The 25,320-nt window shown below is 54.9% G+C and overlaps 2 long non-coding RNA genes across 2 annotated transcripts; one reads left to right on the forward strand and one right to left on the reverse strand.

The window, feature by feature from the left end:
• Positions 1-5,376: 5,376 nt before the first annotated feature.
• Positions 5,377-8,386, forward strand: LOC132249666 (uncharacterized). The gene is made up of 3 exons (XR_009461193.1): positions 5,377-6,496; positions 7,045-7,691; positions 7,791-8,386. It is a non-coding gene; the product is annotated as an uncharacterized LOC132249666 (long non-coding RNA).
• A 9,663-nt stretch (positions 8,387-18,049) lies between these two features.
• LOC132249662 (uncharacterized) lies at positions 18,050-22,201 on the reverse strand. Its single transcript, XR_009461184.1, has 3 exons — positions 22,111-22,201; positions 21,321-21,498; positions 18,050-19,043 (listed from the first exon to the last, which is right to left on the reverse strand). It is a non-coding gene; the product is annotated as an uncharacterized LOC132249662 (long non-coding RNA).
• Between the last annotated feature and the right edge of the window lie 3,119 nt (positions 22,202-25,320).

Genomic DNA, 25,320 nt, shown 5'->3' on the forward strand with positions numbered 1-25,320 from the left:
CCCGTACAAAACAAAACCAAACAGAAAAGCTTCTCCCTTTTGTTACAGATTCAAACCACAAAAGCGTTTCCGTTCTCTCTTAAATATCAACACTTAACATAACATAGCATAACATACATCAGAACAAATACAAATGCCCCTTCCATGGTAAGCAACAGCGATAAAATTCCCCCTCACACCTCTTCCCCACTCCCAGTCTCCGATGCCTCCGGTGAGGACTCTACCCCTTTCCTCCATTTCCCAGGTGTTTTCAACAGCCCCTCCACCAATCTTGGGTTCAAAATTCCCAAACTTTCCTTCCTTTCCCCTTCCCCCTCCCTCTTCTCTTTCTTCTTCCCTTTCCCTTCTTCCTTTCCACCTTCAGTTTGCATCCCCAGCTTCTTCATCCCCTTTTCCTCCCCGCCGGGTTTCTTCCTTTTCTTGAGACTCCCTTCTCGCCCTTGTTCGATTGCCTCCATCTCCTCCAGTTGCTCTGCCCACCCCTTCTCTTGTATGGGACCCGTCGTCTGTCCCTTTCTTTGCACCATTTCCAACTCCGCCACCATACCCATCAAATGGTGCAATACCGCATCCCCCCCCTCTTCCTCCTCTCCCTTCTGTGTCTGCATTTCCAAACCCTCCTCCTCCACCAGCCCCTTGGCTGCCTCTTCAATCCCCTCATTACCCTCCTCCTCCTCAGGTCTTTCCTCCACCTGCGTTTCTTCCACAAACATCTCTCCTCCCTCTTGTGGCATAGCCATCTGTTCCGCCTCCTCCATTTTTCTCGCCTCCCCCCCCGGCTCCTCACGACTCCCCGCCATCCGCACTCGATTTGCGTAGGACGAGGGGCACGTCTGCTGTATGTGCCCCTCCTGCCCGCAACCCTGACACACAAAGCTCTCCTTACAGAATTGAGCTGTGTGCCCCAGCCCCCTGCAGCGATAACACACGGTGAGCCGGCAGAACGCCGCCAGGTGCCCCTCTTGCCCGCACTGATTGCACAGCTTGGGCTGGTCGTGATAGACCACGTATCCCCTACACGGCCCAATTTGCACTGCAGAAGCTAAGTGCTTAACCGCCCCGGGGCTCCCCACCACCTCATGGAGCACCACTTTCACCCTCCATGCCTCCGTCCAAAGCCCCCAGCGATCACATTCTTTTTCTGCAAACGTCACTCGTTCCACCCTCTGCTCCAACCATCTTTTCACGTCATCCTTCTGCGCCATGTCTGTAAACATCTTGATGTACAGCACTCTCTCTTGTGCTGTCCGCCCCATGTCAAACACCAAACCCTCCAGCTCCCTTCTGTTCAAAGCCTCCTCGTGCGCCTTCCAAAATGCAGCGTAACTTTTCCCAGTTTCAAAAGTCACATTCCGGACCTTCCTGTTATCAAAGGCCACCACGCAGTGCAAGTCTCTCGGATTAACTTTGAGAGTCTTCAAAAGAACCTCAGCCGTAAAGTCTCCACGCCTCAGCGTCTTGTTTCCCTTATAGCCCTCCGGGTTGAGGGTTATCTTCACCCTGCATTTTGTCCCCTGGCCTCCATTTTCTTCCTCTTCAGGCTCCGCCTCCTTCTCTGGCCGGCCCGGTGTCTCCTGACAACTTCCTGCCACCAACGATGCTCCTCCTCTTTCTTCGGGGGTTTTCTGCCCCCGCCCCCAGCTCCCACTTGGGCCTTCCCTTTCCGCTGCACACGGGTCCACCCTTCCTCCTCCTCCTCCTCCACCATTCGCTCACCAACTCCGTCGTCGTCAGCCCTTCCGCCGATGTGATTCGCCAATCGCCGCCTCTGCTCCCGGACTCTCTCCACCTCAGCTCTCTTCTCCACCATCATCTGCATACCAATCTGCATATCGGGCCGCACCTTCGTAACTGCCATCTCTCTCCGTACCACTGTCCCCTCCGTCTGCTCCGATGCTCCGCTCATGGCCTTCTAGAGGCCCCACATCAGGACCGTATCAGCTCTCAAATGGATAAGAACAGATTGACTTTTATTAGTAGATGGTAAGGATGGTAAATCCAAAAAAAAAAGATGACAAAGCCGATAGGGAAATACAGAACGCCTGGGCGAGGGACTAACAATAAAAGGATGGGGGTGAGGTTGGGAACGCAACTAGGTTACATGCGATACAAAGTTAGCCAACTAAGCCCGGGGGTAAGGGGAGAGGGGAGTGGGGAAGGGGAGGGAGGGGGGGGTTTTGCGACGCTGAGAGAAAAAGAGGATAGAAATACACATACCCGTGACAATGGTCCGCAATGGTGGAAGAAGTGGTCCAAAGATGAAGTATCTCAGTCTAGATACAGTCTATCGCGGGGGTCCTCTTCGGGTGGCGCTGGGTCGTTGTCCGTTGTTGGTGAGTCGTCTTGAAGCGAAGGTCCGTCTGTTGCAGAGGGGGGCGGTTCAGACGGTCCCCTCTAGGTCCGGTCCGGCGGCTGTTCTCCTGGTGGGGTCCGTGTACTGGCGGTGGCCCGTGATGTGCTCCACGTAAATGTCGCGGGACCACCGGATGGTGTCGGACACCAAGAGGCAGCGCATGAGCTTGGCGTAGCGGCGGGACACGCGGCAGGCACGCAGGACGCTCTTGTTACTGGGGTCCCAGGCTCCGAGCGTTCCCACGATGAGCGCGTCGACCGTCATGTCGTAGCCATGGCCCCTCAAGGTGTCGGCCAGCGGGGCGTACTTCTCCCGCTTGCGAGCCTGGGCGTCGGTGAAGGCTTGGCGCCGGTTCTCGAACGGGATGGTGACGTCCACGATGGTGATCTTCTTGGCCTCCTCGTTGGTAATCACGATGTCGGGGCGCATCTGGCTCTCGCAGCCCGGGACGGTGCGGTTGACGGAGACCTGCCCCGCAGCGGCCGGGATGGCCCTCACCAGCCGGTCCTGGACAGCGTTGTGGCGGAGCTGCCAGGCCCTGGCGTGCGGCTTGCAGCTGCACAGCACGTGGGGGAGGGTCTCGGCCGCGTAGCCGCACTGTCGGCACCTCTTGTCCCGGTGGCCGAAGCGGATGGCCCCGTCGAGAGGCAGGCAGTTGAGGCGGGCGCGGTGGAGGAAGCGCCAGTCCGCGAAGCGCGTGAGGCTCCCGCTAGGCACGAAGTGGTTGCTGGCGTCCCACTTCGAGGTGACGTACTACACTTGATCTGAGCCTTCAAGAGGCCGAGAAGCGATCCTCAAGTAAATCCTGGGACATCATTCTCCCCTTGTACTCGGCCTTGGTGAGGCCGCAGCTGGAGTACTGCGCCCACTTTTGGGATCCACAGTTCAAAAACGACGTGGAGAAGCTTCAGAAAGTCCAGAGAAGAACCACGCGCATGATGAGAGTCCCAAGCTCTCTGATCGCTTCCCTCAGCTCCCTAATCATTTCCAGGGTCCTGCACCCACAGGAAGAGCTGGGGGAATGAGCAGAGCGCCGGGGACTTGAACATTTCCCCCGCTTCCGGTTCGATTTCCCCATCCCCGATCATTACCCCAATCTCTGACCACAGCAGTAACCGCCGCAGGACCCCTGGGGCAGGGCTGCTCCAAGAGCTGGAGACCCCCGGCCGCCCCCGGCCCTGCCTCAGTTTCTCCATTCCCCCCCCCGCACCTCCAGTGCTGCCAGATGCCTCCGGGCCCTGCCTGTTTGCCCCGAGCCCCCCGCCCCTGCACCTGCTCCCGGGAAGAGCCCCGCGCAGGAGCCCCCTGTGCCCCCACCAGCGCTTCTGCCCCGGCTCCAGCCTCAGTTTCCCCAACCCACCCCGCAGCCCCTGCCCCTGCCCCTGCCCAGCCGGGCAGCGCCCCTCACTCCCAGCCCCGCCCCGCCCCGCCCAGCACGGACCTGCTCTCTGCTCCCGGCAGCTGCCCCGCCCCGCCCCCTCCCATCGACGTCACACGCGTGACGTCACCGGTCGGTACCGCTGCTGCCGCCCCGCCCCCGCGTTAACCCCTTGGTGGCAGCAGCCTCTGGCAAGACGGGGGAGGTGGGGGTAGGAGCTGCTCCGTGGGGAAACTGAGGCAGGGCCCCGGCTCCCCCGGACCTGCAGCGTCCTGCTCGGTCTCCCCCGCCCCGACCGGACCGCCCCCCTCCGCGGCTCCTGTCCTGCCGGCCCCTCCGGCCCCTGCCTCAGTTTCCCCGCGCGCTCCCGCCAGCCCCGCCCCGCCCCGGCCCGGCCCTGCCTCAGTTTCCCCCGCCAGCCTCCAGCCCGGCCGCAGTTTCCCTTGTGCCTGGAGACGCCCCGGGCGCCTGCCCGCGCCCCGGTGCGGAGGGCCGTGCCGCCCGGGGCTGGGGGACGCGCCGGGGTCGGGGCGAGGGGGCCCCGGTGCTGCCGGCTCTCGGGGGCTCAGTGTCCCGCAGCGCCGGGCTCCGGGGAGGGTTTCGGGGTCCCCCCACCCCAGCTCTGGCGGTGTACTGGGGTCCCGGTGCTGCCAGCTCTGGGCGGTATCGGCCCCCCTGCACACGGCACCGTGGGGGTCTCGGGGTCCCTAATACTGCCAGTCCTGGGGGGTCTCGGGGTCCCCAGCACGCAGCTCGGGGGGCTCGGTGCTGCCAGCTGGGGGGGGGTCTTGGGGTCCCCCTGGGACTGGGGAGGTGTCAGGGTCCCCAATGCTGGCAGATGTGGGCAGCTTTGGGGGGCCCCAGGCATCCCTGATGGCACCAGGTGTGGAGGGATTTTGGGGTCCCCCTGCACCTGGGTCTTGGGGCGTGGTCTCAGTGGGAAACGTGCCCTTCCCACAGCCAGGACCGGCCCCCAGGGGCCCTGCAGCGACTGTGGGCGCTTTGCAGAGGCCAAGGGGAGGGGTGCCGGGGAAAAGGGTGCTCAGGCTTAAAGCACCGGTGCGTGGTCAGGAAGGACGCACAGATGAGATTCTCTGAGAGCTATTCCCTAGCGATTTGGAGGCGCACACCCAGAAGCGGGCGAGAAGACACTTACCACAGAGCTACGAAGAAGCTCGAAACGGGCTGAAGTCATTGTCCCAGAGAGCCGCTCGCTGGGACCACCTGGGCCCCAAAACGAAGGCGGGGAGAGAAGATGAGACCCCGTTAGGTGGCGCCCTAAAGAAATTACCTGTTACAGATGTGAGCGAGGGGGACACGCTGCCCGAGACTGCGGGCTTACTCGTAATGAAGGTGGAAAGAGAATAGCTCCCCCCAAGCCCCCAGGGAAAGGCCCAAGGAACCTGAAGCGGTGGAGGCCATGGACAATAGTTATGGGGGAAGTGAAAAGCCTGTGGCTTGGGCGCGACCCATAATGGCTGCAAGCCTGTGTGTGTGCGTGCATGCATCTGTGTTCATGGCATGAACGACTCGTGCCATGGCTGGGGGCCACAGCAGTAGCAGGAGAGGCAGGAGTGCAGTGGCTGTCAGTGGTGGGAGGGGGTGGAGTGGTGGCAAGCGCCAACCAAGCATCGGCAACCAAGCACAGCTGCTGCTGGCAGTGTCAGCAGTGCCTTTTTGTAGGGGGTGCACCACCACACTTAGGGGGTGCACATGCACCCGTGTGAACCCCCTACACGTTGACCCTGGTTCGTGGCAGGGAAAGTGTGTTTGTGTGTCCATGTGCAGAGCATGGACGCAGGCGCAGGGGGCTATTAGCAGTTCTTAAGGAACCCACATTGAGCCCAACAGGAGCTGAGGCTCATTGTGAAGCTCTGAGGGCCTGTTTGCTGCCCACGAGGCAGGTGGCCCTGGAAAATTTGAGGGAGATCCAACAGAAACCAAAGAGGCATCATGACAGAACGGCTGAGGAGAGAGCTGCCAGTCAACAACAGGGTGTCAGTCCTATTACCCACCATGGCCGGTAACCTGCTGACAAAGTGGCAAGGCCCTTGGAAATAAGAAGGCACGCCGGGCTGGTGGATGACGAGCTATTCCAACCGGGCATCAATGGGAGCAACAGATTTTCCATGTAAACTTGTTAAAAGCTGGAAGAAGGCCGAGCGGTGGTTGGCTGAGGCTGAACTAGAAAGTGCAGAACTTGGCCCTGAAATAAGCGGGGATGTTAGGGAGACACCAGGGGAGGAAAGAGTACAAATTGAAGAGCGCCTGGCAGCTAGTCAGGGAGGAGACTTGGTTCAGGTTATTTGCGCCTTCCGCGATGTCTTTCGAGAGGAACGTGGGTGGGTCGCACACCCTGCCTAGAAGAGTGGTGTGAGAGTGATGGCGCCCTGACCCCAACCATTTATATGGCCCCATGAAGCAGGAGCTCTGAAAGATGCTTGGACGAGGGGTAACAGTCCCCTCACGGGGTCTGTGGCAAAGCCTGATGGGACCTTACGTCTCAGTGTAGATTTCAAATGCTGGAGCTGCTTTCGATGCCTTCCCCATGCCCCAGCTTTTAGAAAGAATAGAACAGGCCCGCTACATAACGATGCTTGACCTGTCTCAAGAGTACTGGCAAATACCCATGGCCACAAAAGACGATGCCAAAGCTGCTTTTGGGACCCCATGGGGCCTATATGAATTTTGTAGAATGCCCTTCAGCCTGCACGGGGCGGCAGCCCCCTTCCAAAGACTGATGAACCGAGCTTTGGCCTTACATGGTAGGTACATGTTGGCATACATAAATGATATTGTCATATGCACCAACTGAGGGAGCTTGGGATGGCGGCCAATCCAAAAAAAGGTGTAGTAGGAAGACGGGAATCAAAGTACCTGGGATTCCTAGGAGGGCATGGGACCATCAAGACTTTGGCAGACAAGATCCAGGCATCCTGCCCACAGCACCCCCTCACCAGCCTAGCCGCTGCCCCCCTGGGTCCCCAACCCCTCCTGGGGGACATGCTGCCCCGGGCTTGTGTGTCCTGGGACGGGGCTTGAGGTCCCCATACGGCGACTGTCCTGCCTGGTTAGGGACAGGTGGTCACCCGCCCTGCAGGGATGTGGCAGGGAGCTGGGCTTGCACCCTTTGTGCAGCTAGTCCAGTCCTGGGAGCCAGTGCTAGGGCTGCAGAGAAGGGAGGACGGCTCCGACACTGCTGGGAGTGGGGGCAGTCGGGGGTGTCGGGGCTGGGCAGACCTCAGGCTGGGGCAGAGTCCCAATCCCGGGTCTCCGATCCATGGTCTGATTTGTCCTGTGGCCTTTCCCACAGGTGCCCCACACACCAGACGCTGCCAACAGGCGCCGTGCGTGAGTGCAGGGACAGCGAGAGCCCGAGCCGCCTTCTAGCTGAGATCTCTCCTGGGGAGACGTGGCTGCTGCACTGGAGCCCGTGGCAGTAGATCTGCAGGGAGGAGCTGAGGGTGCAGAAGTCCCTCGTGTCGTGCAGAGCGGGACGGGGGGCAGGAGTCCCTACAGCGGTCGGCATCACAGCCAGTAAAACAGCAGCTGCAGACGGAGCCAGTCCAGCACCGGGAGCTTTGGGGGCAGGACACAATGCAGGCCATGCAACCCCCTTGTGAGACCGAGCTGCCCTCTGCGACCCCACAGCTGGCACTGTGGGATGAGCTCCCCACCCCAGAGGCCTGGCACCAGCTCTCCCGTGGCCTCTGCTACTGGGAAGCCGAGGGCCCAAGGAAGATTTGTCGCCGCCTGTGGGAGCTCTGCCAGCGCTGGCTGGAGCCCCAGCACTGCAGCAAGGAGCAGATCCTGGAGCTGGTGGTGCTGGAGCAAGTCCTGGCCATCCTGCCCCAAGACATGCAGAGCTGGGGGTGCGGGTGCCAAGTGGAGGCCTCTGCCAGGGCTGTTAACCTGGCCGAGGGGTTTCAGCTGGGGCAGGCAGAAGATGAGAAGCTCCAGGTGAGAGTGTTTGATTGCTGCCATCTGCACCTCCACGTGTCTGGGGGATGTTCCCTCCAGGATCAAGGCTCCCCAGTGACACATTTGTCTTGTCCCTAGGTCACAGTGCGTGCAGCACCCAAAGGTCCATCGTGGGGACAGGCCTCTGGTGGAGGCAGGAGAGCAGGAAACCCCAGGGCCCGAGGACGAGCTGCCTCATGTTCTCCATGATGAGCTGCCAACACACCAAGAGTCAGGTCCTTACCAGCCTTTTCGATATATATGGTTAACAAGGGCTCGACACCCAAAGAGCATCAGTAACCCCCAACCCCCTCTTATAACTGTTGGCTACTGGGTATAGGTCAGCTCCCCAAAGAAAGATAACTTTCTGTTAACTGTTTTGTGTGTGTAAGCTATAATAAATTTGCCTTTATTTCACTCCCAACTTTACCTCCGCTATCCAAAACTGAATCAAACAGCCCAGTTGGCCTGTGAAAAAATTGATACACTCACAGTGCCTAGCAGGCCTGTGACACTGTTTTTAGGGCAAAGTCTGGTACAGGGAATGAGCCCATGGGGATTTCCTCTGCTGATGAGTCCCAGGGAGCCTCCACATCACAGGAATCTGCACCGGGACAAAGGCCTTGGTATGAACCTTCACATGGACTTTGGGGGGAGTCTCAGGCTTTGTGACACTCTGGGCCTAAGAGTGGGAACAGGTTTGGGGAAATTCTGCTGCAAACGATGGGGTATTCCCTTCCCATCACAACAGAAAACTTCTGAATCCAACTAACTCCATGGAGCCACTTCATGCAGCCTAAGACCAGGATTAGACACGTCCTGTGCTCCAGGTCGACCCAACCAGGAGATGTCAGGGACAACCCCAGCCTCTCTCACCCAAGAGCCATGGCTACGCAGAGCTTCTTCTGCACACCATGTGGATTTCCATGGGGGACTACAAATCCCATCTTGCCCTGAGAGAGGGTGTTAGAGAGGTATGGCTACTTGGGCTGGGGAATCAACTCCTACAATGGGGAGTAAAGAGAGAAATTTAAAATCATGGTGTCCCAAGGAAACCAGATCTGAGCCTAAAAAGGAAGACAGCAAGCTCTATTGTCCCCTAACAGCTGTAGTCAGGGGGAGAACAATGGGACAGGTGCTTGTCTCCACAGCTCTGAATTTCAAAGAGTGAAACACTTGCCTGGACACATGACAGCATAAGCTATTTGAGGTTAGCACTCAGGGATGGCAGCACGGGGCAGGTCTGCAGTTTTCAGGCCCCCTTTCACCCTGGGCATGGAGCATTTGTGAGAGGGGAGTCAGGTGGATGGGACAGCCACAAATCACCTGGCAGCAGGTCCTCTGACCTCGAGATTTCCCCTTGGTCCTCATCATCAGAGACCCAGAGATGCACCTGTCCTCACTGATTAAGTCAGGTGTGGGACCTCAATATCCTGTTTGGGGCCGTAGTTAAAGCGTGTTTCTGACTGGGTACTGGACGCAGAATAACCAACTGGGATTTGGGGAAGGGATCCAATGAATTCAAGGTTTCTACTCAGGACTTGATGGCCAGTGAAGGGTGGGGACTGAAGGATGAAAGAGAAGGCAAAGCAGGGAGAAGCCTTCAGGAGATGATGGTCCTTGTCATGCAGGGAGTGGATGTACGGTCATAGGAATCTTTCAATCTGTCGTAGGCCAACTGGGCACTGCGAGGGTATTAGCCACACTGGGCTGTTCAAAACAACAAATAGACAGACATGGGTTGGCAACTTATCGATAGTCCCTCGATGCCAGGTGTGCGCCAAGTGATTCCAGTGAAGTCAGGGGTCCCTGATGATCGACGCTGTCAGAGGGATTACCGGGGAAGATCCCTTGATCAGGAACAGGGACCCGATCCTCACTCACACTGGGAGTCTGGGGTCCGGGCGTGGGCCAGAAACAACCATTCTATTCCCTCCTTCCTGCTGGTTACCTGATGCACGTGCTTTTTATACCTAGTCTTATGTTAATCTGTTGGCCTCAGGGCCACTCATAATGTTGCCCTATAGCTGTTACCCTATGGGATTGAAAGGTGATGAAACTATCATAAAAGATGACTACTCAGACTCAGGTTTATCCAATAAGCAAATTATGATGCAGCACCTTAAGGTTTGAAATTGTCATCGCTCTGCCTAAATCCCAACCCCTTTTAGGCTTCATTTGAATATGCTTTTTTGGGATATGCTTTCCTAGAATATGTTGGGTGTGCCAAGCAGTTAGATCTAGTTTTTATCGCTAAGGCTGAACCCTGAGCAAAAAACCGTTAGGCCAGCTAATCTCCCAGCTACAGCTTTGCCTCTGGGGACCAGTCAGTCCCATGAACAGTGAATTTATCATTTTGATTAAACTTATGACAGACAAGTTACATTTGCAGTTTACAAACTTAAAAGCTTATATTAACTAATATTACCTGTTTAAGCAAAATACCAAATGCCTCCAAGAAGCACATAGTATTGCTTAATAATCCCTCTGGTTCTGGCTGTTACAGAACAGGTAGGAAGCACCCTGCTGCTCCTTCCAGAAGGGAGACCACAGCTCTGAATCCTCCGCTTCCAGAACATTTCTTGGAGGGATGAGGTTTGAAACCTGGGCTTTTCTTATCAAGCAGAAGTAGTATTTTCTGTACAACAGAAGTAGCTGGTGCAGTGTAAGGCAGTGCTCCCTGCACACTCCTGACGGCTGACAAGCCCCAGAAATCAACCCTGGGTTGGGCTGGGCTGGGCTGTTCCTGGTGCGTGTTTGGTGCAGGGCTGCAGTGGGGCTGGGCAGGGGCTGCACTTGGTGCAGGTGGCGGCGCTGAAGCAGGGGCTGCAGCCACCCCAAAATTTGCCGTAACCCCCCTCCCAACACTTCTGCTGCCTGCCCTGATTGCAGCCTTGGCCAAAACACCCACCAGCAAGAGCACAGCTCTGGCCCCAGCCTGCAGCAGCAGTCCACCCTTGCCCTGCGCACAGATCCAGGTGGCATGTGCCCCCCATGCCTCTCCCGGGGTTGTGCACTGTGGCAGGAGACAGCCATCCCATGACTCCTGAACCAGCTGCTTGGGGCTCTGGCCCCATCTGGGCAACATCTGCCCCAGCCCCACTCCCTCCCTCAACACAGGGACCTCAATATGCCCCTCCCACCCCATTCCCCCCAGACACTTACCAGCTAGACGTTGCTCTCCAAGCTTCCAGGTGTCATATTGAATGTAATAGTCTGAATGCCTGTAATAGTTTCCCATTAGCCAGTTTAGGAAAAAGACAAGATTCATCTTCTGATCTAGGCCATTGTTTTGGCCTACGTGTGGAAGGTCCTAGCTTTGCTCAAAGTCTTAACTCTTGAATTTTATCTTTAGAGGCCTTTAAAGAAGTGAACATAAAAATGACCCTTAAGCAAACATCCCACATTCCGAGAGATCAAACCCTAGGAGACTTTTAAAAGATTGGAAATAAAAGTCAATTCAGTGATATGGAAATTCCTCAAAGTAATTAAAATGGTCAACAAAAGAAACTAATTACCAAGCAAAAGAATCTGTTAAGAACGATCCGAGCCCAAATTTGGGAGTAGTGACAGGTTTGGGTAGGAGGGGCCCAAGACGGCAACTCACTCAATACAAACTGTAACCTACTGTCCCAATTTGAAGGTAACCTCACTTGCAGAATGTCTCTAGTGGGTTATGGAATAGAGAAAATCCCACACAATTTACTGATTCGTTTTGATGCACTGGCTGGGGGAGTAGTTAACTGATTGCACGATTTCACAATGATTACACACTTAATTTATACAACACAATTTTATTTTAAAACTCTTTGCTACGTATATAACACTGCTTAGCCTTAAGAAACACCACAAACATTAAAAACACAATAATTACATATATCAGAAACAATGCTCCGAATGCACTTCCTTCTCAAACAATACTATAAGAATTAGTGTTACAAAAACAACTACAATTACAACTAAAAGTTAAATTTGAATCAATACTATTATTTTTCATAATATACTTACAATCCTAGAATTCCAAGAAGCCAAATACCAAAATATGGTTTCATTCCTCAGTAGTACGATTCAATGGGTTGGCCTCAGTAGTACGGTTCAATGAAATGGGCTCAGCAATACAATTCAATAGGCTGGCCTCAGCAGTGATAGGACTAAGACCCCTTCCTTCAGTCCTTTTCAGGTGCTCCGCGGCTTCAGCGTGAACTAAGAGATTCGTGTTCACGGAGAGGGTGGTTTCAGGCGATCAGTCTGAACCGGGCTATACTTGTGATTTTTCCTTCGTTGTTCTACAAGTGTAGTCACCTCCAAATTGGGACAGCAAGTTACCGTTTTTATTGAGCGAGTTGCCATCAGAGGGCTCCTCCTACTCAACATATGGTTGCTCCCAAATTTGGGCCCGGATCTTACTCAACAGATTCTTTTACCTTTGTTGAGCATTTTAAATTACCTTTGGGAAACTTCCATATCACTGCAAATGCCCTTTTCTTACCAACCTGGTCAAAAGGCCTCAGGGTTTGATCTTTTGGAATTCAGGATATTTGCTCTCTTTGTAAAAGATTTCTAAAAGATGAAATTTAAATTAAGACTTTAAGCGAAGTCAGGACCTTTTGCACGTAGTCCCCAAAACAATAAACTAAATAAGGAGATAAATCTTATCTTCTTCCCGAAACTGGCTAATGAGCAACCTTTACAAACATTCAAACTATTTCATTCAATATGACACAGAACAACGAAGGAAGAATCGCAAGTGTAGGCCAGATCAGACTGATCACCTGAACCACCCTCTCAGTGAACACAAATCTCTTAGTTCATGCTGAAGCCACAGAGCGCCCGAGTGGGACTGAAGGAAGGGGACTTGTTCCTATCACTGCTGAGGCCAGCCCATTGAACTGTACTACTGAGGCTAGCCCATTGAACTGTACTACTGAGGCCAACCCATTAAATTGTACTACTGAGGAATGAAACTATATTTAGGTGTTTGACTTCTTGGAATTCTAGGACTGTAAGTATAATATAGTAATAACTTTTCTAGTTAAAACTATATAGTTAGTTGTAATTGTAATTGTTTTAAAGAAGTCCATTTGGAGCATTGTTTCTGATATATGTAGTTATTGTGTTCTTAATGTTTGTGGTATTTCTTAAAGCTAGGCAGTGTTATATGCGTAGCAAAGAATTTTAAAATAAAATTGTGGTGTATGAATTAAGTGTGCAATCATTGTGAAATCGTGCAAGTAGCTAAAAACTCCCCCATCCAGGCGCATCAAACAAATCAGTAAGTTGTGTGGGATCTTCTCTATTCTAGAAGCCACTAGAGACACCAGGCTTGCGTGTTGGCAATCAGGTCACTCTCGGCCTATATGGCTCATTAATAACGGGCCATCAGAATTGGCCCAAAAAATCTTTAGCAGTACACCCCTACCCAGCATAATCTCCCCCTGGACTCACTAGTGTGGTGGGAAAGAGAAGCCGTTCAAGAGCCTCATTTTTCCTTTTAGCAGATCATTCTGGTCTCAACTTCAGCTTATTACAACATGAAGCCATCCAGATACTGTCCAAGCATACATGGCCCACGTGTTTCTCCCTGCAGGGCGTTAGGTGCTAGGACTGAGAGCTGGGCCAGAAACCTTAGAGTCTGGCTCAGAACTGCAGTGAGTAGGAAAGGTTAGGCTGGCACAGGCACCTGGCACTGCCACATCCCCAGCACTTGGGGTCATGGTAGGAAGAACTTGTTGAGTTGAGGATAGACAAGTGCCAAGTCCAGTCCTCCCCATAGGCCCATCCCAGCAGAAGGAATAGCTGTATGTGTCCCTTGGCAGCAGGGTGGGGACTAATCTGGATTTTCTCTTCCCCTTGTAGGAGGTAGCTGGCTGCTGAGCAGAGCTGAGGAGATGCCTCCTAAGGAAGGGCCTGCAAATCTGGAGCCACCGTGGGCTTCCCAAGGGTGTTTGGGTGAGATAGACTCCCTGAGCCCTATGAAGCACCAACGGCACAAGGGCCAGGAGAGACCCCCAAAGTGAAAGGAGAATGTAGCAATGAATCAGGTCCCATCTCCAGTTGCTTGTGAGAATTAAGAAGGGAAAGAAGCCAGAAAAGGACCTGGGTTCAGGGAAGATTTTCTGGTGCTGAGAGACCTGAAGAGGCGTAAAGAAAAGGTCCACCAAAGAGAGAGACTGCATGTAAAGCAAGGCAGTGGGGTGGCCTTGGAGGGAAACCGGAGCTCACTACCAAGCCCAGGGGGAGAGCCCACCCCTGCCCTCAGCGCAGGAAAAGCTTTAGCTGGCTCTCACTCCTGGCTCTGCACAAGATAAGGCATGCTGGAGAGAAGCCCCACGTATGCACTATTTGTGGGAAGAGCTTCACCTGCCTCCCGACCCCGGCTGCTCACTGCCAGATCCATTCTGGACAGCTCCCCATTGCTTCACCAAAAGGGGAAAGATTGTGGTCTGCAGCTCAGAGCTCATGAAGAACCAACATGTGCACAGGGAGCAGAATCATTACTGCTGTGTCACTTGTTGTAAGACCTTCACATGTTTCTTCTTGCTGGTTCAGCATCAGCACGCACACTTGGGAAGGAAGACACACCACTGCACCAAGTGCAGGAAGAACTTCATCAACAGGGAAGGCCTGTCCCAGCACCAGTGTGTGCAAAGCAGGCAGCAGTTACACTCCTGCACAAAGTGTGAAAAGAGCTTCAGGCAGTCTGCCAACCTGGCCAGGCACAGGTGCATGCACACAAGGGAGAAGTCCCATAAATGCTCTGACTTTGGCAAGAACTTCACCTGCTCTTCCACTGTGGCCAAAGGTCAGCTCATCCACACGGGGAGAAGCCAAATCAGTGCTTGGAGTGTCGTAAGAGCTTCAGACAATTTTCCAGTCTGGCCCGGCACCAGCTTATCCACAGAGGGGAGAAGCTACATCAGTGCTCTGTGTGTGAGAAGAGCTACCTCCACTCTTCCAGCCTGGCCAAACACCAGTTTGTCCATACGGGAGAAGCCACATGGGTGCTCTGTGTGTGGGAAGAGCTTCATCTGGTCCTGCAACCTGGCCCAGCACCAGCGCATCCGCACAGGGGAGAAGCCACATCATTGTTCTGAGTGTGGAAGGAGCTTCTCCTGTTGCAGCAACCCCAGCATCAGTGCATCCACACCCAGAAGCATCCCTAATTCTGCCAGCAGTGCAGGAAGGGCTTGGTGCTGTCTCCCTGCTCAGCACCCACCAGTGGCTGCATTTTGTCAAGCATCTTCATGCTGGTAGACTGCAGAAAGAGTTCCTCCAGGCTTTATCCGTTGTAGGGCACAATAGAAGCCCAGAGGCCCAGCCCCCCAAGGTTTGATTGTGGGGAGGGATTATGAGGAACACCTCAGGCAAGGCCAGCCCAGGTGTTGGGGGGAGGAGATAAGGAGGAGATGATTTTTTGCAGCACCCTTGGAGCCTGTGCATTTCCCAGCAATCTCTAAAACCAGTCAGTGCTCCCTGGGGAAGAAGTGACTACATGATAGGGTGTCCTCCCCAAGACAACTGGCTTCAAATGACTCCCAGGGACTGTCCTTTGCTGCCTGCCAGCTTTCTCTCCCCTCCTGATGTTCTGGTGTGAGGCTCTTGAATAGCAGGAAGGAGGACATTTGTGGCTGGGAAGTATTCTCTGCCCTGCACCCTGACCTCACCTTTCCTCACCGCAACATCACCCCTCTCCCAGGCCTCCCCATGCCCAGTGGGGTCTGCAAGTAGCTGCTACTACCACCCCCTGAGCCTTTATGGCTTGTGTTGCTTTTCAGCCTCTCCAGAGCTGTGCACCACTGGGTGCCTGCTGCTCCCTTCCCCTCATGTTACTCTCTCTAATGCATTCACTGCTACTCCAGCACCAGAACCCAACATGGCACCCCTGTGGTTGGTCTCTGTCTTTTCCTGAGCTATGCAATGGGAACAGACAAGGGCCCACAACACTTTCCAGGCCAGATGTCTCTGTGACTTCCCAGCCCTTCTCTTTCCAGACCATTGGAGCTTGTTCCAACCCTCAGGAACAGGAATTGTTCTGATTCGAGGCCTCACTCCCCTGTCCTGCTGTGCAGCAAGGTCCCTGCCCTTCTGGAGGGACCACTGGGCAGGAGGCAGTAGAGTACCAGGGGTGAAGGAGATGCAGCCGGTGGCAGGTCCTGCCTCTCCTGTGGAAGGGTGAGGAAAGTATGAAGATGTTCTGTGGGTGAAATGCAGCATAATGTATTCTCCCATTGGAAATACTAAGGCCTTCCTGCTCGTGCTCTAGCCGTTTGGCTCAATGAAGGTCCTGGGAACATGTACTGCTGTGGAGCTGCCTGAGGGACCCTTGCAACCCCCCAGGATCCTGGTCCCAGGCAGGGGGAGTCCAGCCAGACCACTGCATCCCCTAGGAGGGAGGAGTGCAGGGAGGGAGACCTTCCTCTTCATTGGGACCCCTGAGCTGTTCCAGCGTGTAGAAACAAGGGGAGCATGTTGAGACAGAGGTATGGGGGCTGCACCCTGACGCCTCTGAACATGCATCCTGCAGGTCTCCCACTGAGAGGTGCCGTGAAGAAATCCCTTCCCTCTCTGCCCCTCACTTGAGTTATCCCAGGTGACCCCTGTCTCTCCCAGATTTCTTCTTGGTTCAGGCTGGTGAAGCAGGTGGCCCGGCCAGATAAAATTCCAAGGGTGAGGAGACAGCCCTTGCTTCCTTCCCCAGGCATTTTGAAAGCTACAAGCGAGTGTCCCAGGCTGCTGCCTGGTGAATTTCTATAAAAACCTGGAAACTAGCCAGCAGTTAGGAGTTACGTCTAGGCCAGTTGTGTCTTAAAAGAGACCCTATACCTGCTTCGTACATCTCAGGTAGGTGGTGTTTACTCAAAGTGTACTCTGACTTCTTTGTTCTGCCCCCATCCTCTGCTCCCCTTCAATAAAGGTGCCAGGTTACAGCTTGCCTTGCTGTGTTACTGGGTGCTGGTGGGGCAGAGATCAGAGACAGCAGCCCACAAAGCACAGCCTTTGCACCAGAGGCAGCTGCAGGACTGTTCCCCTGGGCCAGGAGCGGGACATGAGACATCTGAGCGGGCCCTGGCCATGAGCAGAGGCAGCTGTGGGGAGCAAAGTCTTTGCCAGAGGGGCTGGAACAGGGCAGGGGGAGGCTGCTCAAGGGCCTGGTGTTGCTGCCACTGCCCATGGGGAAGTGAATGCCCCATATGTTGCCATCACCGGTGGCTCTGGCATCACTGTTTGGGGCCCGGGGGCTGGGGCCTTTCTGTCTCTGGCCAGCTCCCCTGGATGGAGAGAGACAGGTGGTGCTGGGGGCTGCTGGGGTCAGGGAGGCTTGTGGGCATCAGGAGCGGTGCAGTGGCTAGGAGAAGCCCTCCCCTCCTTCACTTCATGGATGGGACTTGGCTCTTCTTGGAGGTATGTCCCTTCTGCTTTTTGCTCTGTGCTCTCCTTCCCAGTGTCCTTCATGACACCCCCCCCGCCCGGTCCTCTGGGAAATAGTCTTTATGGGCTTCCTTGCCCCTGCCTCGGCCAGTGTGAGCAGGGTCTAGTTGTGTGCAGTCTCAGTCACAAGCTCAAATGTGTCTGTGCTCAGAGGGGAATCCCAGCATGTCTCAGTCCTGGAGCTCAGGGGACAGGACTCCTTAGGGCAAGGAACAGCTGAGGGTGTGCTACCATTGAGCCACCCTGCCAGAGACTTCAGATTGCTTATGGGCAGGAAATGCCAATGACCCATATCCAGCATGCAGAATTTTGCAAATGCCTTTTATGTTTGTGATTTTCCTCTAAATATCTTCTGATTGAAATGTGAAAAGGGAAAACTCCTGGTAGTAAAAACGGTTTCAAATCAAAAAAAAAAAACCAAATAAAACAAATGGGTTTTTGTTTTAAAACCAAAGATTCCAACACACAATGTTTCAGTGAAGAGCTGATGTTTTTGGTATTCGATTAGAGCCAGCAGAGGCACTGTTATACCAGTAATCCCTAAGCCAGCGAGGGCAAGCACCGTCTGCCCGCTACAAGGGATCCTCCAGGCATGCTTTACACCCACCCATGCCTGCAGCTGTTGCCCCAGCTCAAGCCCCAGTTACTCCTCACACCCCTACTGCATCCTCAGACCGTGCAGCCCCCCTCCATCCCACCACGTGCCTTGCCCTATGCCTGCACCTCACAGCTTCCCCCCACCTGCCCATATAGGCGCCCTGCACCTTGCATCCCCCCAGCCCCACCTGGCACTCCCAACTCTCATCGCCACGGGATCTCTAGGCAACCCATGGTTGGCAGGGATCCCCATGCCTAGCCACGTGCATCCCCTCCCACACCCCCAAACAGCATGAACTCTCATACTGTTCCACCTAGGAAAGAAAACGTGCCACATTTTGATTTTGTTTTATTTTAACTGTTTTTTTTAATGTCATGCCATCCAAAGTACAGGTAGCACGTCTCCCCATCTGGTGGAGGGACTGGAAGTGGAGATAGAAGCAATGGAAAATGCTCCTGCCCCCATGCTGGTGGGGAGGGATATTACAGAGCTGGAGCATAAGCGAGCAGTGTGGGGAAACATCCTAGATCCCATCCGCATTGATGTAGTGACTCGCTGGCAGAGCAAGAAGGTGAGGAGGGGAGATAGAGAAACCGCCCAGAGCCAAGTAACCTAGGTGGCTGTGGAGGCAAGAGGGGGATAAGGAAGAGACCCCCTGACTGCAGCAACCAGCTGGCTGCTGAGGGAACCAATGACCCCGGGGTCAAGCTAAGTGACAGCCCCAGGGAGGAGCCCAGTCAGTCAGTGGCAGAGGAAGCCGAGGCTCTCAGGGAGGAATTAGAGAACATCCCAGTGGAGGAAGGGTCACCCCTTAGGGAAGCACTTGAACTCCCTGCTGATTGCCTAGCTGGGCAGGAGTTCAAACCCCAGTTTGGAGGAACTCTGACGGGTGGCCCAGGCGCAGAAACAGGTCACCCCAGATAAGAGGGAACAGGTGATCTGGGATAAGTGGGAACCAGCGATGCGGCTAGGACCAGCCCTGACTGCATCATGAAGGACTTCCATGAACTGGGAGACAGCCTCAAGAAGACTGGGGCACAGGTTGTATTTTCTTCCATCCTTCTGGTTGGCAGCAGCCAGAGACGCCAGGGTGCCTGCATCAAAGAAGTCAACCGGCGGCTCCAGAGTCGGTGTCTTCAGGAGAGCTTCGGATTCTACAGCCATGACCAGCACTTGCAGGGAGGAGGCTTCCTGGGAGATGATGATCTTCATCTCTCCCCCAGAGGTAAGTATCTGTTGGCCCGCAGCTTGGCTGATCTCCTCCCAAGAGCTTTAAACTAGGCTCGACGGGGGTTGGGGAACCGGTGGTTGAAGAGAACCCAGGGCTGGTAAATGACAAACAAGATGCCAGATTGCACCAGGTAAGTATTAAGGGGTTGGTAAGCCATAAACAAGGCACCAGACCACACCAGGTAAGTAATAAAGGGAATATATGCCATCAAGGCACAGGGACACCAAGAGCCCCCTTTGGGGGATTAAAATGTCTTTATACAAATGCAAGGAGTATGGGGAACAAGCAGGAGGAGCTCGCACTCTTGCTTGCTAGCACCCAGTACGACCTAGTCGGACTAACCGAGACATGGTGGGATTCTACACACGACTGGGCGGTAGGCATTGAGGGGTATAGGTTGTATAGGCGAGTGGCCATCCTCTGGACACTCTCCAGATTCCCTGCGTCCCTCCTGAAGTGCGGCGCCCAAAACTGGACACAGTGCTCCAACTGTGGCCTGACCAGTGCTGCATAGACGGGGAGCATCACCTCCTCTGATCTATTAATCATGCACCTGCTAATGCACGACAAGGTGCGATTGGCCTTGTTGATGGCCTCGTTACACTGCCGGCTCATGTTCATCTTGGAGTCAATTATGACTCCAAGATCCCTCTCTGCCTCCGAGCTGCTGAGAAGGATACTCCCCAACCTATAGGTGTGCTGGGGGTTCCTCCTTCCCAGGTGGAGTACCTTAAATTTATCTTTATTAAATTGCATCCTATTTCTCTCTGCCCATTGATCCAACCTGTCCAGGTCAGCCTGAATCTGCTATCTGTGTTGGTCTAAAGACATGGGCAGACAAGGCTCTTTGGGTCAATGTGATATTTTTTATTAGGCCAGCTAACCCTGCCCCTGCCCTACTGACTCCCTCCCTCGATCTGCCCCCCCCCACACTCCTTCCCCCCACACCTACCAGCCAGACGCTGCTGTCCAAGCTGCCGGGCTGCAGAGCAGCAATCAGATCCCTATGACCCGCTTTGGCAGCTCAATAATCAGTCTTTGGTTTCAGCCCAAAAATATCTTTCAGTGCTGCCCTAATAAAAAGCATTCCCCTAAATCTACTGCCAATTATTAACACCAGGCTCCCACCCAGACCAGTACACACCCACCTGCACCAGTAAATCCCTCGGTTCATAAAACCAGCTGCACTTGAACCATCATTTCTCAGCCCTTCTGCGGGGTGGAAAAGAGCCCGCACCAATTAAACATACATTGAGTATGTGGTGACAATGGTTATGAGTAGGTACTTTCAGGGATCATTTCTGTAGTTGATGCCTAGAGAGGGGTATGTAACAGTGATTTATTAGTGGTGTAGCCTACACCCTTTGCTACTGGGTGTATTTAGATGAGGGTCCCTCATTATCTGGCCAGGTCCTCAGCAAGTCTCGGCTACTGAATCCCTCCCGTCAGGAAACCTCTTTGGTGAACGGAGGCTTGCCCTGACTAAGGGGAGCAGCGCAGGCGTCTGCAGTGCGTGCCACGGTACACTGTTCTCACGCTGCTCGCCGTGGTTTCAAGTCATCACTGCTCAAATCCTGCACGGCTTCTGGTTGAGTTTTACCAAGCCAGGCATGCAAACACCTCCCATCTTGGGAAAAGAAAAGAAAAGAGAAACACTTGGCTGCCAGGGATAACCCGAGCAACTCCTCAGCTGAAGGATCTCTCACACAAAGGATCTGGAGGGACACTCTGCATTTCAGTATCGATCCAGGAAGAGGCGATTGCCATTTACATCAGCCTAACCTATCCACAAAGGACAAACCGGAGTACAGCGCAGGTTCATCCTACAAAACTGATCCATGTATTATCTGCAGATCCAGAGTCTTTACCTGCACCCGTCAGCCTGGCACATGAATGGCACGCATCCTCGCAGCTCACCCCCGGGCTCCCCGTACACGATTGCAGGTCTCCTTGACTCCATCTATCTCGACACATTTATTCTGGGAGGAACCTGACAGGCTTCAGTGTCCAGAAGTAGGCGGGGGAGAAAACCCCGGGTTTAGAAAAATCCACTTGAGGAAGAGAAGGGCAGGGACATTTGGACATCCATGGAAAGGGGCTGAGGAAAAAGGAGGTGCTGTCCTGCAAACAACTCAGGAACTATGAGATGTCAGATGAACAGTGAATAAGGGCGAATTACAGGCGTCGTTCCTCCGATGCACATCTAGGAAAGCAGGCAGGGACCTGCTCTCCAGCCCAGCCCAGGGGCACTGGATGCAACGACTCTGCAGTGCAGCTGGATTTTATGGTGCGATCGTGTGGTGGCTGTAAAGTCCAGGCAGGCAGGCCTACAAGAAGGGGCCTTAGCACCTGACCCCCCACAGTCTCTTACCTTCATGTGGCTGAGGAGGGGCTGGAGGAGCCCCCAGAGCACAGGACGCTCTGTCTCCATCCTTGCCTCCATCTGCCAGCTCTGTCACACCAGGGGATGCAGGAACTGCTGCAATCTCACATCCAAGCCCGAGAAGAGTCACCCGCAGCTCCCACCTCTCATGAAAATCTCAGCGACTCTAAAAGAATAAAATGAAATACAAATAAAAAGGCAACGTATGGGCAGCCAAGACAGTAACTGTGTTCCTGAGCTCTGCATGCACCTGTGCCAAAGAAAACTCATCTCAGTGGTACTAGTCAGTCCTGCTCCTCCCAGCAGCTCCCCAACCCCCCCCAAACGCCCTGAGATTTAAACCAGAGCTGCTCCTGCCCCGCGCCCCCTCCCCACCCGCCACCAAAATCTCCCGCGGGGCAGAACGGATCGTGCCCACGGGCAGGACCTGACCTGCTATTTCAGTTGACACCAACACAGTAAAACAGGAGGTAGAAAGAGAAGCAAAGCCCTGAACGCACCAGACCAGCGGGGGAAGCCAAGCACGTGTGGGTGGGATGCCACAGCCCGAGGGTGCAGCGGGACCAGAGGTGCTGCCCGCACTGCCCCGGCCCAGCCCCGGGGATGCGCAGGACACGCGGGGACCTGCCTGGTGCGGGCAGCGCAGCTCCGCCACGGCCGCCTGCCCGCGCCCACCTCGTCCTGCCCGGCCCGGCCCGGCCCGGCTCGGGGGCACTGGGACTGGGACCCGGGCGGCGCATGGGTGGAGGGGGAGAGAGATAGATACAGATCTCGGTACCTTGTATACAGAGGCACCTATGTCTACTCCAATATAACAACACGGGGTCCGTGCCTGTCTGGGGACCGGGGCGTTTGCAGCTGGCAGGGCCGGGCCGGGCCGGGCCGGGCACTGCGGGAGGCGGCGGTCGCAGCCCCGCTTGGCCCGGCCCGGCCCGGCCCGGCCCGTGCGCTCCCCCCGCGGGGCCGGGCTCCCTCCCCTCTGCTGCCCGCCGGCTGCGGGGCTCGGAGCGGGGCAGCGCCGGGGCCGGGGCCGGGGCCGGGCAGGAGGCGGCCGGAGCAGAGGGGGAGCCCGGCCGCAGCCGCCCCGCCGCCCCCGGCCCTGCGCCGCCCGCGACCTGCCGGGCTCTTCCCGGCACCCCGGGGGCTCCGGGCCTCCGCCGGCCGCGCTGCCCAGGCTGCCCCGGGGGGTGGCGGGGGCCGCCCGCGCCGGACAAGGACCCCGGCCTGCGTGTGTGCGCGTGTGTGCATGCATATTCCCGCACGCGGGCACGAGGGTGTGCGTCTCTCCATTCTGTATGTGCATGTCAGTGTACATGTGTCTGTGCATGCATGCATGTGCGTGTGTCTGCGTGCATGTGCGTGCATGTCTGTGCATATGTGCATGTGTGTTGATGTGTGTGCATGTGCATGCATGTGCATTTGTGTGTGCATGTCTGTGTGCATTCATACATGCATGTGCCTGTGTGCATGTGCATGTGTGCATGTGCCTGCCTGCATGTGCATGTATGCTGTTTGTGCATGCGTGCATGTCCATGCATACATGCATGTGTGTGTGCATGCGCTCCTCTTCATGTGTGTGTGCCTGTCTGCACATGTGTCTGTGTTCATGGCAGAAGAGTATATTTGTGTCTGTGTCCATGTGCAGAGAGTGAGTGCCTACAGTGCGCTCCTGTCTGCATGTGTGCGTGAGTGTATGCATCTGTGTTCATGGCATGGAGAGCGTGTTAATGTGTCCTCATGCAGAGTGAGTAGAGAGCACACCTGTCTCTGTGTGTGTGCGTGCATGTGTATGCGTCTGTGTTCATGGCAGGGAGAATATGTGTGTGTCTGCGTGCCCATGTGCAGAGAGATGGTGTGTCATGAAGGACACGTGCCCACGGCGGTGACGGGAGCACGACGGTGGCGGCGGGAGAGTGGCGGTGCTAAGCGGGAGCTCCCGCAGGCGGCACTGGTGTTGTCAGCAGTCGGAGGGTGGGGGGTGGTGGCGAGCACTGACCAGGGGGCAGCAACCACCCAGAGACCTTGCCAGCAATGTCGGCGGTGAGTTTTTGTAGGGGGTGCAGTGCCACGCTCAGGGGGGGCATGTGTACATGCGTGCATCCCTACACATTGCCCCTGTGGTAAGTAGAGTCACACAAGGAACAATGGTCACAAACTGACAGAGAGCAGATTTAGGCTAGGTATCAGGGAAAACTCCTTCAGAGTAAGGGTGCCCAAAATTTGGAGTGGGCTCCCAAGGGAGGCGGTGCTGTCTCCCACCTCGGGGGTCTTTAAGAGAGGGCTGGATAGGCACCTCGCTGGGGGCATCTGGCCCAGCGCTCCTTCCTGCCCAAGCAGGGGGTCGGACTCGATGATCTGTTGAGGTCCCTTCCCACCCTAGCATCTGTGAATCTGTGAATCCGTGCTTAAAGTATACCATTTTGTCAGCCTTCAGACCTAGGAGACTTCACATTTTGTCATGAGAGCACGCTACCAACTTCCAAGGTGGTTAGCACGTGGGCACTGCTTTATAGTTATTTTTTTTAATGTTTGCATGAACTGATCTCCCCAAGCTCACAAAATGACTTTTTAGTCTTCTACTTCACCTCCCTTTCCCAAACAAGGCCACGGAGCCACTATAACAAATGTATCTTGTATTTCACTCTTAGTGACAAAAGGGATTTATCTAATCTTCTTATGCCGCTGCTTCTGTCCCTGGAGTAGCACACCAAGAGAGCATCGAATCACCAACTATGGGACTGGAAGAGACGTCGGGGCCGTCTAGTCACCCCCTGCTCAAGGCAGGAGCACGCCCTACAAACCAGTCCAGCCAAGCATCAACCCTGCTCGTACGCATTGGCAAGCATGGAGATTGCACAACTCTCCGGGTAGCCCATTTCCGTGTTCCAAAAAACCTAAAAAAAATCACCCTCATATAGAGCGAAAGGTCTTACATCGAACCAAAATATCCCCTGCTGCAATACTTGATTTACTCTGAGTCTGTTGCTGTGGCTGAAGAAAACAGGACACGTCTCCATCCTCTCCATGGCCACCTCTCAGGGATTTGAAGACATCGAGCTCTCGAGGACTAATCTCACAACACAGTCGTTCAACCAAGATACGTCCATCTTCCAGTCCGTTCATCCCAAACGAAAGAGATAGCGCCATTATCGTTAAGGAAGCAGGCAGGGAAGGTAACATGAGGATGGCAGAGAAGGAGCATTACCTCAAGGCGCAGTAAGCACATGATATCCATGAAAGAGCCTCTTCAGCCGCAGCTCTGGTGAAAGGGCTGTTTGTCCAAAGGCAGAAGAGGGAGATCCAGGGCACGGATCTGGTTAAACATTTCGCCCTCCAGAAAGGGAAAGGGCTTGAAGGGAAACTGAGGGAAGTTGCCCATGAAAGCGGTGCAATGCTGAGAGACTGGGAGGATCCACACCGTCAAAGGGCCGACAGTAGGCAGCAAGTAATACAGTGTATTTCCCCCAGCTCAGAGCTGGGAGCCAGCGGAAGCCCCCCGGCCTACAGAAATAGAGGTTACGTCACCGCAGGGAACACGTGTGAGATAGACCTGGGCCGTATGTTCTTGTGCACACACAATAAATGGTGTTCGTTAGGAGCTGTTGTTGGAGTCCCTTTCCTCATCCGCTGTCACAGTGCCCTGGAGGGAAACCCTTGCAGGGTCCAGTCCTGGTTGGAGTCCCTCCTTGTGAGTACCATCAGGTCGTGTGCAAGCCAAGCCCTGTCTCACACCCGGTGGCTGATGCAGCGGTGCGGCCGGACACGGCCGAGACGTGCAGGTGGGCAGACCCGGAGAACGTGACACGCATCACAATGGCCCCTTCTAGAACCGGCTCGTCGCCGTCCGGCTCTTGGAGACGCACACAGCAGGTCAACTGCTCCCGACCCGACACTGGTTGTTGTCAGGTCACACCCGTGTCCTTGCGATCACCCTGACCGCAAGGGTAAGTGTGGGCAAATGAGGGGGGTGTTTGCACCCACACTTGGG

The sequence above is a fragment of the Alligator mississippiensis genome, chromosome 1, assembly GCF_030867095.1.
Source record: "Alligator mississippiensis isolate rAllMis1 chromosome 1, rAllMis1, whole genome shotgun sequence".
Classification (NCBI taxonomy): Eukaryota; Metazoa; Chordata; order Crocodylia; family Alligatoridae; genus Alligator; species Alligator mississippiensis.